Raw genomic sequence first — 14320 nt, 5'->3', positions numbered from 1 at the left:
GACTTAAAACAGCAGTAGAGATGTTCTGCTCAGGCTCTAAAACTTAGCAAAAGGAGTGGAGCTCAAAGCCCAGACTCCAGCCCATGAAGGAATGTCTGTTGGTATTTTTAGCACCAGAATGGGAGCCAGAGTCAGCTGACCTGGGCTCTGAGACTTGCTGTCACTGTGTGGTGTGTTTTGTGGTGTGGTGTTTTGTTTTGTTTTTTTGCTGCAGTGTAGCCATACCCTTAGTTTCTTTAATTAAATCTCTTTGTTTATTCTAACAGGTTTCAGAGTAACAGCCGTGTTAGTCTGTATTCGCAAAAAGAAAAGGAGTACTTGTGGCACCTTAGAGACTAACCAATTTATTTGAGCATAAGCTTTCGTGAGCTACAGCTCACTTCATCAGATGCATATGAGCTGTAGCTCACGAAAGCTTATGCTCAAATAAATTGGTTAGTCTCTAAGGTGCCACAAGTACTCCTTTTCTTTTTGTTTATTCTATTGCTTTCCTCAAAAATGTGTAAGTGTGCAGTTTTCCAGGCTGGCTCTCATAGTTTCCCATTGCTTTCAGTGAGAGTTGGATTGAGTCATAGATCCTTTTACATTTTTCTTTGATTTACAGGAGGCTTCCAAGAACTCTGAATTTGATTAATATTTGGTTTATCCCTGGCTTCCACCTCATTAATTAAAAAAAAAAGTTAAATAAAACATGCCTAACACAATTTCTGAAGCACCTTCTGTAGCACTCCCCTCACTCAATATATTGCTATTAATCTTATTTTTTACAGTCCATTAGCTGGTTTTCAATCCAAGTGACAGTGCTCCTGTCTAGGCCAAATGGAATAATTTTCCAAACAATACACTATACTGAATGCTTTCTGTATATAGTATATCACACCAACTGCATTCTCTTGATCCATTAATTTTGAATTTTGACCCAAAACAGAGAGATCTAATTTATCTGTCACATTTTTTAATAAAGATCTGTATCAAGTTCACTTTATTCTAATGTTCTATCACCTACAGTAAATCTAGTGGGTTTCATTTTTTTCTAGTGTTGTCATAAAAGGTGTCAAACTGACTACCACATTTGCTATATTTAAAAAAAAAAAAAAGTCCAAGATGTCAAAATAGTTGTCTTCCACTAAAAGTACCTCTTAAGACTTAATGAAAGTTTCTATCTTGTTCCTCTTCCGATTAAGAATTTACTGGACTTTGGCAAGAGTTGTTTAAAGCCTTACATTCAAAAGCAGATTGTATAGACTCGGCCTTACTCTACTAACTTTTCTCCCACAAAGAATCCTCACTCAGGCATGTAGTTCCATGCAAGTCAGTGGCACTGTTATGTGGAAAAAGGCTCATCTTGTGTAGGAATGCAGGACCAGGCCAAACGTTTAAGGATAAATATGAATCTGTCTGCAAAAGAAGTGACAGTTTGAGTATCAGCCTGACTGGCCAAATCTCATAATATAAATCCAGAAAATGAAGCAGCAAAGAGAGCTCCTGTGTTTTGAATCAGCTGTTACAGATATAAAAGCATTGTACAAGGTTATCTCGTAAAATAGTGAATATGTGGAATTAAAAGTTGTCGTTTTGGGGAAAACTAGTAGAAAATGAGGCATGTTCCAGTCCTTGGGATCTCCTTGGATAAAGAAGTAACTGGAATATATGGAAAATTTAACTTATGCACTTCTGAAGCTCAGTGAAAGAGAGGAGTGGCTCTGTGAAACACCAGGATCATAGTAACAAGGAAATGTATAAGAGAGCAGTACGCTAATGATTATATATTATCAGATGTTGAGGATAAAGAATGGATGATAAGAACTTCAAGAAAAGAGGAGATAAAATGTGAGGGAGATAATAGCCGTACTTTTCTGAATATGAATCTCGTTATTAAGCTGAAAGAGGATGTCTGTATCCTTACAAGGAGGCAGCTGGTAAAAAAGAACATGACCCCAGTAACTTCAGTTTTGTGCCCTACAATGGTCTAAATCACTTACTATTACATGAGTTATATGTTATGGAATATAGTGTTAGAATCTAAGGTTTCAAGTGATCTCAAAGAAATCCTTTACAAAAGGAGGTTAAATGGAGATTTCTATTGCAAGATCATGTATTGTGTTGCTGCTAAATTCTGCTCACTTGAACAGTTTACTGATTTTAATAGAATTGTAAGTTTCAATCTATTCAGCTGATTAACAAGTTGTGATTAAATAGCATTAGTTAGGGGTAGAAGTTGGAAGGAAACGGATCAACTGACAGTTTACAAATTAGTTTGCACATAAATATTGGCTATATTCACATAGAAGAGAAATCTGACTACTCCATTTTCTTTTCTTTTTTTTCTAGTATGATCTTTTTTAGTGATTTTTGCCCATTCTAGTTCATTGAACTGAAGCAGAATGACTAAGAACAGTAACTAAAGGATGGCCATATACATTTGCCTAGAGACTGTTAGGCTTTGTTTCTTTTGTAGCTGTAGGCTGCATCAATGTGCCAGATATGTTGGCTGTGAAGATATTAACAGAAGGACTTCCCAAATGTTGCAAATCCTAACATTTTGTCATCTTTGTCCCTTACAGAGTTCTGAAGTCTGTGACGTTATTCTGGAGTGAGTCTGTGTTGTGGAATTCAGAAATAAAACGGATGTTTCAGTAGTTCTCAGTAAGTAAAACACAACACAACGTATTTAACATTCATTTTGTGTGACTATATCAATATTTAAAAAATCCTTGAAACATTGCTAAACATTTAGACTGAATGTATCCTGTTGTCTGATAAAGAAACATACAGCTAAACCGCCCCTGCCTTTATTCTGTTGACTGAAAAGAGTATCTCAAAAGGCTGCAGTTGCTTTTTCTAAAATTAGATGAAAAGTCATATGTACTATAGCTCCTCTGACAGTAAATATGGGTTTGATGTTTTGGTTCATTAAATATAATGTACAGTATGGGTCTAGAGTTGGTGCACGGCCATTCCAATTTTCCCCCTCCCCCATCATCTGTGCTTAATCACGACCATTTTTCATGTAGTATGTTTTTTCCTTTACACTTTTGCCTTCTGCCCTGTACTGCTAATTTATTTAGTGAATCGATGTTAAGGACAATAACTAAATATACATGAGTTATTTCATGCAAATCTGAATAAGAATTTGAATGTAAAGATTTTTCATTTGGATCTGATACGGACAGCATTTTTTATTGTAAATGCTAAAATGTAAACCTTCGTTCTGTAGAAATGGCTTACAAGATTGCTGTCAATCAGCTATGATTGTGTTTGAAATTATTTGTTTTGGAGTTTGCCTGATATCACAACCAAGTTTCAAAGCCCCTTATATCAATTTGCTGTGTTAATTTAGCTCTAATGGACCCTGAGTTCTGCAAGAAAGTTGACTGTACCTAACTGGATCGATGCATTAGGATTATTTCTTATTTTTTGTGAGTACCAAACAATTTTTTCCACAGCGCTAACCATTTTAAGGTGGGTACTGAAACTCAGGTGATGGAATGGAATTCGTTCACAAACCTTTTATCTGGGGGTGTATCGGCTCAAAATTTTAAATCTATCTTGTGTCACAAGTGTAATGAGTATTGTGATCTTTGGTGGACGTCTGTCTGTATTTTCCACTGAATGCATCCGATGAAGTGAGCTGCTCACGAAAGCTTATGCTCAAATAAATGTGTTCGTCTCTAAGGTGCCACAAGGCTTCCTTTTCTTTTTGCAGATACAGACTAACACAGCTGCTACTCTGAAACCTGTCTATAACATGCATCCCACAAAGCATCTGGCACAATTGGGCATGAGTGATAGTCACTTCTCAGGAAAAGCACAGAACTGGTTTGGCAGGAGTGTAGAAAGTTGGGATGGTGGTATATTAGCAAATCTATGGGAGGAAACTTGAATAGCATTTGACTGCTCAGTTCCTGGCACTATCTACGATTTAATATTAGCAGTCTTGTTACTATTGTTCCCTGGTTTTTACAAGCACCAAATTCCCTTCCACCCACTCCAAGAAAAACATTAACAGATTATTTTTTGCTATAGCTCTCTCAGATGACTCTCAATGTTCAGTTGCAGTTGAGAAGTCAATAATTTAAAACTGATTCATTAAGGTTTCTGTCCTTTCATGGTTATTTTTCTGAAGCTCTGTTTAATTCTGGCTCTTCAAGATTGGAATTAAACTGTGTATCATGCACCATGTGTGAAGGAATCAGTCAAAAAGAACTCTTAGGCTACTTATTTTCACTTATTTTAACAGTAGGAGCTAGAGGATTAATGTAACTCTCTGAATTATTTGACTTTTCCAATTGTATATTTATTGGCTATAACTATAGCTAGTTCTGTGTTAGTAGCTCCTCATACTTCTAGCACAAAACTCCTTTGATGCCAGGACTTTGATAATGATGCTGGGCCCCCTTCTCTCCTGGTCATAATTTCCTATTCCCCTCATCAGAGAAACTTGATTTTTCCCCATCTCCTTATGTCCTGCATCATGGAGGTGTGCCCAGTCCTTCCCCATGCATTGGCATTGGGTGCGTCCAGCTCCTGCCTACTCCTGTATCTTTGCGGAAAAGAGAAAGAAACCTCCTCTGGCCCTGAATAATTACTTAAAAACAAAAAAAAAGTTAAGAACGCTAGTTTACATGGGAATTGAACCTGCCAACACAGTGCTCTGTGTATGCTCATCCCTCCCCTTGCACTCTAGCCTCTATCTCCCTAGGGACTGCGAATAATCTTGTCCTAGCAGTTCCCCCCTAGCAGCAAGGAGCCCTATTCACACACCGCTACAGGGACTGCATTCACCTGAGACACACCTACCTCGTGATGAGAAGGGAATTGTCCTCTTCAGGCTGTTGCCTTCACAGAGTTGCTCTGTGCAAGCTGCTAGCCTGCCCTTGTGGCCACAAAACCTTCTTTGAACTGTACTGCCAGGTGACATGAGTCCAACCCTTCTATCTAGCGAGGGTATTCGTCCCTCGTGTGACAGTTTGGGGATGCGCCCATCAAAATGCGAATCACATTTCATTTTGTGAACCCCATTTGTGATTGTAACCTATGTTGTAGAGTAAAGCATCCATTTTGTATTGAAGACTTGACACCTAGTGGACAGACTATGTCTAAGAAGCTGTCAGAACAATCTAGGAATCTAGGGCAATCTAGGAATGTCTCTTTGTTACTGAAACAAAGGGCCATTAAAAGACACTCTACGCAGAAACTGCCTTGGGGGCTGGAGCTAAGTCCTTACCCCCAGCTTGCAGCATATGGGGGGAAAGGGTACAGGGAGTCCATTTTAAAAGGAGTGGTTCACTAAGCAATTGGAGGCTAACCAATACCAGAAGCAAGAAGATCAGCCAAGCAGTCAGGATTAGCTTATGAGTCAAAGAACTAGGAGCAAGCTCAGAACTCTTAGGAATAATGATAATACTCAACAGGAGGGCTTGTGTTCAGGAGTTTGTTGCTGTCCATAGACCGGTAACTCTCTCTTTTTTGTTTTGTTTTGTTTTAAAAGTAAAGTGTTTGCAGCTAAGAAATTCCTTTGTTAAGCATCTGTGCCCTTGCTTTTCTGCCAGTGGTCCTTGCATGGTGTAACTGGGAAAATGAGTGCTCCCATAGCTAGGTGGACTCTTGTGTGGCGAGCGTGTCAAAGCAACTGAGGACTTAGGAGGGCTGAGTCATTGGTTCCAGGATCTAAGTGGCTGGACTGCAAGGTCACATTGCCTGAGGAGGGTGTCTGGCCTGGGATCTGCACATAGAAGTTCATTTGAGGGACCCAGAGAGTAACTAGTCACTTTCCCAACCTACAGGCTTAGAAGCATTTGGGAATCAGCAGTTAGATCTAACCGCAATCGACTGCTGTCCATCTACAAAGTGGTGACTGGACCAGATTGTGACATCTTGCTGCTAACTTACCCAGGGTTCCTCCCTGTCTGCCAGCCTTATTCCTTTTGCATGGAATAGTTTGGTCTTTTCTGCAAGTAGCTGCCAAAAGCCATTTATAATAGTAGGATAGTACAAGGATACATATTTTAAAAACATTTTTCTTGTTTTTTCTTTGTCTGCTTTTTGTGGCACATTTTATGGCCTGGCCTATTATGGCAGACCCAGATAAAGAGACATGATTCAAGAGACATGATTCAATATAGTGCTCAACTTTAAAAAAGGGAAGAAGGAGAACCCAGGGAACTACAGACCAGTCAGTCTCACCTCAGTCCCTGGAAAAATCATGGAGCAGGTCCTCAAGGAAACCATTTTGAAATACTTGGAGGAGAGGAAGGTGTTCAGGAACAGTCAGCATGGATTCAGCAAGGGCAAGTCATGCCTGACCAAACTGATTGCCTTCTGTGATGAGATAACTGGCTCTGTCGATATGGGGAAAGCAGTGGACATGATATACCTTGACTTGAGCAAAGTTTTTGATATGGTCTCCCACAGTATTCTTGCCAGCAAGTTGAAAAAGTATGGATTGGATGAATGGACTATAAGGTGGATAGAAAGCTGGCTAGATTGTCAGGCTCAGTGGGTAGTGATCATTGGCTCCATGTCTAGTTGGCAGCTGGTATGAAGTGGAATACCCCAGGGGTCGGTCCTGGGGCTTGTTTTGTTCAACATCTTTATTAATGATCTAGATGATGGGATGGATTGCACCCTCAGCAAGTTTTCAGATGACACTAAGCTGGGGGGGAGAGGTAGATATGCTGGAGGGTAGGGATGGGGTTCAGAGGGACCTAGACAAATTGGAGGATTGGGCCAAAAGAAATCTGATGAGGTTCAACAAAGACAAGTGCACGTAGGACGGAAGAATCCCATGCACCGCTCCAGGCTGGGGACTGACTGGCTAAGCAGCAGTTCTGCAGAAAAGGACCTGGGGATTACAGTGGATGAGAAGTTGAATATGAGTCAGCAGTGTGCCCTTGTTGCCAAAAAGGCTAACAGAATATTGGGCTGCATTAGTAGGAGCACTGCCAGTAGATCGAGGGAAGTGATTATTCCCCTCTATTCGGCAATGGTGAGGCCACATCTGGAGTATTGTGTCCAGTTTTGGGCCCCCCACTACAGAAAGGATGTGAACAAATTGGAAAGACTCCAGCGACGGGTAGTGGAAATGATCAGGGGCCTGGTGCACATGACTTAAACGGAGAGGCTCAGGGAACTGGGCTTGTTTAGTCTGCAGAAGAGAAGAGTGAGGGGGGATATGATAGAAGCCTTCAACTACCTGAAGAGGGATTCCAAAGAGGATGGAGCTCAGCTGTTCTCAGTGGTGGCGGATGACAGAACAAGGAGCAATGGTCTCAAGTTGCAGTGCGGGAGGTCTAGGTTGGATATTAGGAAACACTATTTCACTAGGAGGGTGTGGAAGCACTGGAATGGGTTCCCTAGGGAGGTGGTGGAATCTCCATCCTTAGAAGTTTTTAAGTCCTGGCTTGACAAAGCCCTGGCTGGGGTGATTTAGTTGGTGTTGGTCCTGCTTTGAGCAGGGGGTTGGACTAGATGACCTCCTGAGGTCTCTTCTAACCCTAATCTTCTATGATTCTGAGTGCTCCACTCTCCCTGTGAAAATGTTGATTACCACTGGCCATAACAAATGCATGAATGCTTACAAGAAAGGTACTTGGTGACAATATTTACTACTTGTAAGGGCAATCTGCTAGGAATAGGTTGCATCTGCTTGTTAGATAGTACCTGCTCTCCACTCCCTGAAGGAAAATTTCCATAGATTGATAGATTTTAAGGCCAGAAGATACCATTATAATCATTTAGTCTAGCCTCCTATTTAACATAGGGCAAAACTTCTCCCCCAGTAAGCTCTGCATTAGTTCCTTTGCTTCTAGTTAAACCAGAGCTTTTTAGAGAGAGAGACAGCCTTGATTTAGAGACTTCAACTGATGGAGATTGCCCTACATCCCTAGGTAAGTTGTTCCAGTGGTTAATTACACTCTGTTAAACATTTGCACCATATCTGTGATCTCAATTTATCTAGCTTCAGCTGCCAATGAGATTGAAGAATTCATTCTTTTTCTGCTAGGTTAATACTATCTTCCATCAGGGAACTGTTTCCCAAGTCGATACTTGTAGCCTGTGACCACCTTCGATAAACTAAACAGATTGAGTTTGTGAAGTTTCACACTATGGGGCATGTTTTCCAGACTTTGAGTCTTGCTTGTAGCTATAGCAAATTCTTCCCAATTTTTCAACATCCCTTTTGAAGTACAGAATAAAATTTAGCAAAGGAATACTAAATGTTTTCCTGTTTTTTTCAAGGGGAAGAAGGAAATAAGAACGGAAGTTTTGCTGGTACACATGCAGCAAAAATAGCTCTGCTAGGCACAATTATCAAGAATAATTTCCAACTGGACATATTTGCATGCTCATCTGAAAGGAGTATACATACAAACAAATGTGATTAGAGGTAGAAGATACCTTGAAATATCCTGAAGCATGCTTGGATATGAAAAAGTGTATTTCTTGTGTTACAAATAAATTATTATAAATAAGTAGTATTTCTTGTAGGTATAATTCAGAGTTCAACAATGATAAGCAATTCATCTGACATTTGGCTAGGTATCCAGTAAAACATTGGGACAAGATGACTACACGCTGAAGAGGGGACACTCTGCAAACTACCGTCACATGCAAATTCTAATAAGGCCATATACAGTGGGAAATGTAATATATGTCACACTTACTATTAAACATTGTGGCTGATATCCCTGCCCATAGACTTCAGTAGGGTCAGGATTTCATCATGCATGATATCCATTAAGATTACCACCAGCAGGTGGTATTAATTCAAGAGTAGCAGGAATTTGTGAGAAAATGTTTGAGTATTAGTGCAAACTTTCAGTGCTCTAGAGCTGAAAGTGAAAGAGACAATAGTTGTTATGTTTATGTTACAGGGTAACAGCCGTGTTAGTCTGTATTCGCAAAAAGAAAAGGAGTACTTGTGGCACCTTAGAGACTAACCAATTTATTTGAGCATAAGCTTTCGTGAGCTACAGCTCACTTCATCGGATGCATACTGTGGAAACTGCAGAAGACATTATATACACGGAGACCATGAAACAATACCTCCTCCCACCCCACTCTCCTGCTGGTAATAGCTTATCTAAAGTGATCACTCTCCTTACAATGTGTATGATAATCAAGTTGGGCCATTTCCAGCACAAATCCAGGTTTTCTCACCCTCCGCCCCGCCCCCCACACAAACTCACTCTCCTGCTGGTAATAGCCCATCCAAAGTGACCACTCTCTTTACAATGTGTACGATAATCAAGGTGGGCCATTTCCAGCACAAATCCAGGTTTTCTCACCCCCCCCCCTTTCCAAAAACCACACACACAAACTCACTTGACTGTCATAGTTTGGTTGGAGTAATGCAAGTGTGGGGAACAAGACCTACTAATGTTTGCTGGCCTTACCTATCATAGTTCGGAATTCACCAAGGACAAAAATAATGATGATTCTCGATAGTACTGACAAGTGTGGGCATAATCCTGAGGTGTTGAACACTGGCAGTTGCCTTTTGACTTTTGTTGAGTGCCTAGAACTATCAGTAGTCTCAAGTCGCATGATAAATTTGGGAGAGGTGGGAATCGGTTTAGGTATACCGGTGACTGCCAGAATGTGTCAGAAAAGGAAGGTGCTTTGGGGAGTGTCAGCTCTTCTATCACATACATTTGTATTTGTTCCTGTCATTTTAGAGTAATAATATCACCTAGCACTTATGTAGCACTTTTCAGTCAATAGACTTCAAAGTGCTTTACAAGGAAGGCCAGTATCATTAACCCCATTTTACAGAAAGGGAAACTGAGGCCCAAAGCAGTGAAGTGACTGCTCAAAGTCATCGAGCAGACCAAAGGTAGAGCTGGGAATTGAACCTAGATCTCCTGATGTCACACTCTAGTCTCTGTTCTCTAAACCACACTGCCTCCTGAGTAGGCTGATGTTTCTGATGGGAGTGGGTATTATTCCCAGCTAGAAGAGCAGTCTACTCTTGTAAAAAGGCTATATTTAGTACGTTCTGTGAATCTTGCAATATTTATGTTCAGTATTTTGATTATTGGTATTCACGGTGTTGTATAAATAATTCTCTGGTCTCCCTTGTTTCCAGAATAGGTGTGGTATTGATTTAATGATGTGTGTGAAAAGGATATGGTGCGGTGTGAGAGAGAACCTGCTGGTGTTAAAAGAAGAAAATTGTTATGCTTCAGCAATGTGAGAAAACTAAGTTATGTACTGTGTTACATTCATTTCAAATATCTTCGGGCGCTCTTCATGAGGGATCTAAATGGAGATTATAATGACAATTTATATATGTTTATTCTCAGCATTGCCTTCCCTGCCAAAAAAAGAAGATAAAATATTTAATTAAATTCTTTATCTTTGATTGAAAATTTAACTTTCAAAGGAAGATTAACACAGCATCATCAGTAACCATGGGATGATTTCATCACTGCTAATTTGAACCTGAAATGCATCAGCATATAGAATTCAGTCAGCTTTGTGAATTAAGAGCCTCTGATGTCTGTATTAGAAATATCCTGCAGATATAATTTATGTATCAAAGCTTCTATTCTACTTTTGTTACAGCATATGGTGGTTAGCTGTGATGGTGCTTTATATTTTAGAGTGACAGTGGCTCATTGATATTCCCAACCATTTTCCACTGCTGAGGTAGAAATTCAGAATTACTCTTCGCCAGTAAGTGTGAAAAGAGAGAAAAACCTTTACACGTTTTGAACTCATGTTTTTTATGCCAAATACTTTAAAAAAATTGTTTTAAAATATGCTCTAGAAAAGAGTAGCTGCCACTTGGCAGTATAGACACTGAGCACGTGTTCTGTACATAGCTGTCCAATAAATACTCCAAGGAATTTTTTATATTGATGCACAAGGATTTATATTCATAACTCTCATTAATGGAAATAAAGCAGGCTAATGCTTGGCACAGTTTGCCATTCTTCCTGTCACTTCTGTATGCTTAGCGTAATAAAGCTTTGTTTAAAAATTGGATTGACAATTAATATGAAGTGAAGAATTTAAAAAAAAAACAGCAACTTTTCTTGGAAGCTTAAAATTTGCATTGTTGAACTTCAGCCTTTTCAATGGCAGTATCTATTCCAGGGACATCCTGGAGCTTTCAATGCTTTATTCTGATTACGTATTTCACGTCATGAATATAATTTACTGATAAAGTGAAACATCATCCAGATAACACACACAACGTAGGAATTTGCAGAAATATCTACCTAAAGGGACATTGTCAAGATTAATCTCAGATACATATATTAAAAATGAAAATGCAATTCTGGGCTTTAAACTACTTTGCAATATCACTTTTTAATCTTTAGGAACCAAGAAGAAAGTGCTAGCTCCTTTTGTTAAACAGGGGTTGAGGAGATGGGGCTAATGATTTTTCAATAAACTTGTTTTTACTTGAAGGGGGACATAGCCAGCACCAAAAGAGTCCGGTATATTGTAGACAGAGGGGATGCAGGAAGGCTGTCCCTGTGCCTATGGGGGTATCTTCACTTTTCTCTGTGGCACTCCTTTATTTGACTGCAGTTCTGTTGTCAGGTTGTTTGAATTCTTCGTTTGAATTACAGGAGTCCGAAGGGACCATAACCCTTTATATTTGTATATAGACCCTGATAAGAAAATAATGGCATGACTTTAAAACAGTTACAACACACAAAGGGTGAGTCCTGGCTCCATTGAAATCAATGGCAAAAGTTTCATTGACTTCAGTAGAGTCCAGGAGTTCATCCAAAGTGTGTGCCTTATTGTAAGATGCTAGGGTAAACAGCATTGTACCTAATATAGCGTGGCTTTGCCACTTCTGTTTTCTACAGTTATTCTTTAGTTGAAGAATATAAAGTATTTTGTTGTCCACACATGGAATACTTTCTGTGTGGAATATATTTCATTGTGAATATAATAACCCTGCCACTTGCACCACGCTATGGATTTAACGAAATTTGACTGTTTTCCACAATAAATCCTTATTTTCAGGAGGTTTCAATTCAACTAAATATGATCTCTGGACTGAAACTTGGCATTAAAGATATAAGGCTGAGACGTATTTTACTACTTACATTTGGGGGGAAAAATTGCTTGGCAATTTGAGATACAAGAGCAAAGAAAAACTAGAAATGATTATTATATTAATACAATTCTACTCAATTATTTTTTTGCCTCTAGTGTGAATTATTCAGTTTTTGGTATTGAAAAAGAGACCCCATGACTTTTTCTCTTTTGAAAATAGTTTTCAGTATATGTATAATTAGGGTTTTTTTGTATATGAATTTTTTGCATCTATACATTGTATACGTTGACACAGTTGACAGAATACATAGTCTATCAAGTGTTTGATCTGCAAACTAAAATGTCTTCATATTTGCATTGACATGCAACCTTTGTAGGCTGTCATGACAATTGATAATTGCACCCAGGCTTATCTGACCGATGCAGTTGTTATGGTCAATGATTTTAGAATTGCAAAATCCTTGGTACAAGTTAATCGTAATCTTTCTGAAATGTAGTTTGGAATGAAGTTCGAGGCCTCAAAATTGCTTCATATCTGGCCAGACTACATTGAATAACATCCTCCTTCCCCATCCTTCAAACACATGCATCCATTTCATGGTGTCCATATTAGGTTTGTGTGTATTCAATGATACAGTATGCCTTAAGTGATTAGCATACAGCAATTCTGACTGCCAGAGTTAAGGGGTAAATATAAGTAGGGTGGTTCCAATCCCAAAAGATGCATTTCCTCTGAAAGCAGATGTTTTCTTTCTGGCTGGTGGCAGAACGCTTGTATGCTAAAATCACTGTTCCTGTTTATGTTCAAAATAAGTATATTTTAATAGGTTTGCATTTTAGTTATAAAACTTGTTGTATTTGTTTTTTTGGCAACCTTTTCTCAAGAAGGCTAGCTCGGCTATCCAACCTGCCTTAATGATCATTTCAGTACCTCTATAGACCTGTTGTTAGAACATCAATTGTTTTTTCCCTAACTGTATTGTCCACTTGTAACAATTTGTCCATTGTTATACCAGCGTTACCAATATTTGCCTAAATTAAATGACTTAACCCCTTTCATCTCTTTTCTACATGTGACTCTAAAATAGTCAGTTTTTTAAACACCTAGATCATAGAATCATAGAATATCGGGGTTGGAAGGGACCTCAGAAGTTCATCTAGTCCAACCCCCTGTTCAAAGCAGGACCAATCCCCAACTAAATCCTCCCAGCCAGGGCTTTCTCAAGCCTGACCTTAAAATCCTCAAAGGAAGGAGATTCCACCACCTTCCTAGGAAACTCATTCCAGTGCTTCACCACCCTCCTCGTGAAAAAGTTTTTCCTAATATTCAATCTAAACCTCCCCCACTGCAACTTGAGACCATTACTCCTTGTTCTGTCATCTGCTACCACTGAGAACAGTCTAGATCCACCCTCTTTGGAACCCCCTTTCAGGTAGTTGAAAGCAGCTATCAAATCCCCCCTCATTCTTCTCTTCTGCAGACTAAACAATCCCAGTTCCCTCAGCCTCTCCTCAGAAGTCATGCATTCCAGTCCTCTAATCATTTTTGTTGCCCTCCACTGGACGCTTTCCAATTTTTCCACATCCTTCTTGTAATGTGGGGCCCAAAACTGGACACAGTACTCCAGATGTGGCCTCACCAACGTCGAATAGAGGGGAACGATCACATCCCTCTATCTGCTGGCAATGCTTCTACTTATGCAGTCCAAAATGCCATTAGCCTTCTTGGCAACAAGGGCACACTGTTGACTCATATCCAGCTTCTCGTCCACTGTAACTGCTGCCGAGCCATTCGGTCCCTAGTCTGTAGTGGTGCATGGGATTCTTCTGTCCTAAGTGCAGGACTCTGCACTTGTCCTTGTTGAACCTCATCAGATTTCTTTTGGCCCAATCCTCTAATTTGCCTAGGACCCTCTGTATCTTATCCCTACCCTGCAGCGTATCTACCACTCCTCCCAGTTTAGTGTCATCTGCAAACTTGCTGAGGGTACAGTCCACACCATCCTCCAGATCATTAATGCAGATATTGAACAAAACCGGCCCCAGGATCCTTGGGGCACTCCACTTAATACCGGCTGCCAACTAGACATGGAGCCATTGATCACTACCTGTTGAGCGCGACGATCTCGCCAGCTTTCTATCTACCTTATAGTCCATTCATCCAGCCCATACTTCTTTAACTTGCTGGCAAGAATACTGTGGGAGACCATATCAAAAGCTTTACTAAAGTCAAGGAACAACACGTCCACTGCTTTCTCCTCATCCACAGAGTCAGTTATCTCATCATAGAAGGGAA

At 39.8% G+C, this 14320-nt stretch overlaps 1 protein-coding gene across 2 annotated transcripts in view; it reads left to right on the top strand.

Annotated features, from left to right (window-relative positions):
- INPP4B (inositol polyphosphate-4-phosphatase type II B) overlaps nucleotides 1–14320 on the top strand; it is a 481293-nt gene that overhangs the window by 181241 nt on the left and 285732 nt on the right. Inside the window, exons 7-9 of one of the 2 annotated variants that reach the window (XM_073341212.1) lie at nucleotides 2565–2646; nucleotides 3341–3419; nucleotides 10091–10194. The gene's annotated coding sequence lies outside the window, so the exon portion shown is untranslated. Of the gene's footprint in view, nucleotides 1–2564; nucleotides 2647–3340; nucleotides 3420–10090; nucleotides 10195–14320 lie in introns of those variants that run through there. The other variant, XM_073341215.1, reaches the window with a different exon arrangement.

Source organism: Lepidochelys kempii, chromosome 4 (genome assembly GCF_965140285.1).
Source record: "Lepidochelys kempii isolate rLepKem1 chromosome 4, rLepKem1.hap1, whole genome shotgun sequence".
NCBI classification, from domain to species: domain Eukaryota; kingdom Metazoa; phylum Chordata; order Testudines; family Cheloniidae; genus Lepidochelys; species Lepidochelys kempii.
Note: the sequence above shows the minus strand (reverse complement) of the source record. Positions and strands in the feature narration are given on the sequence as shown.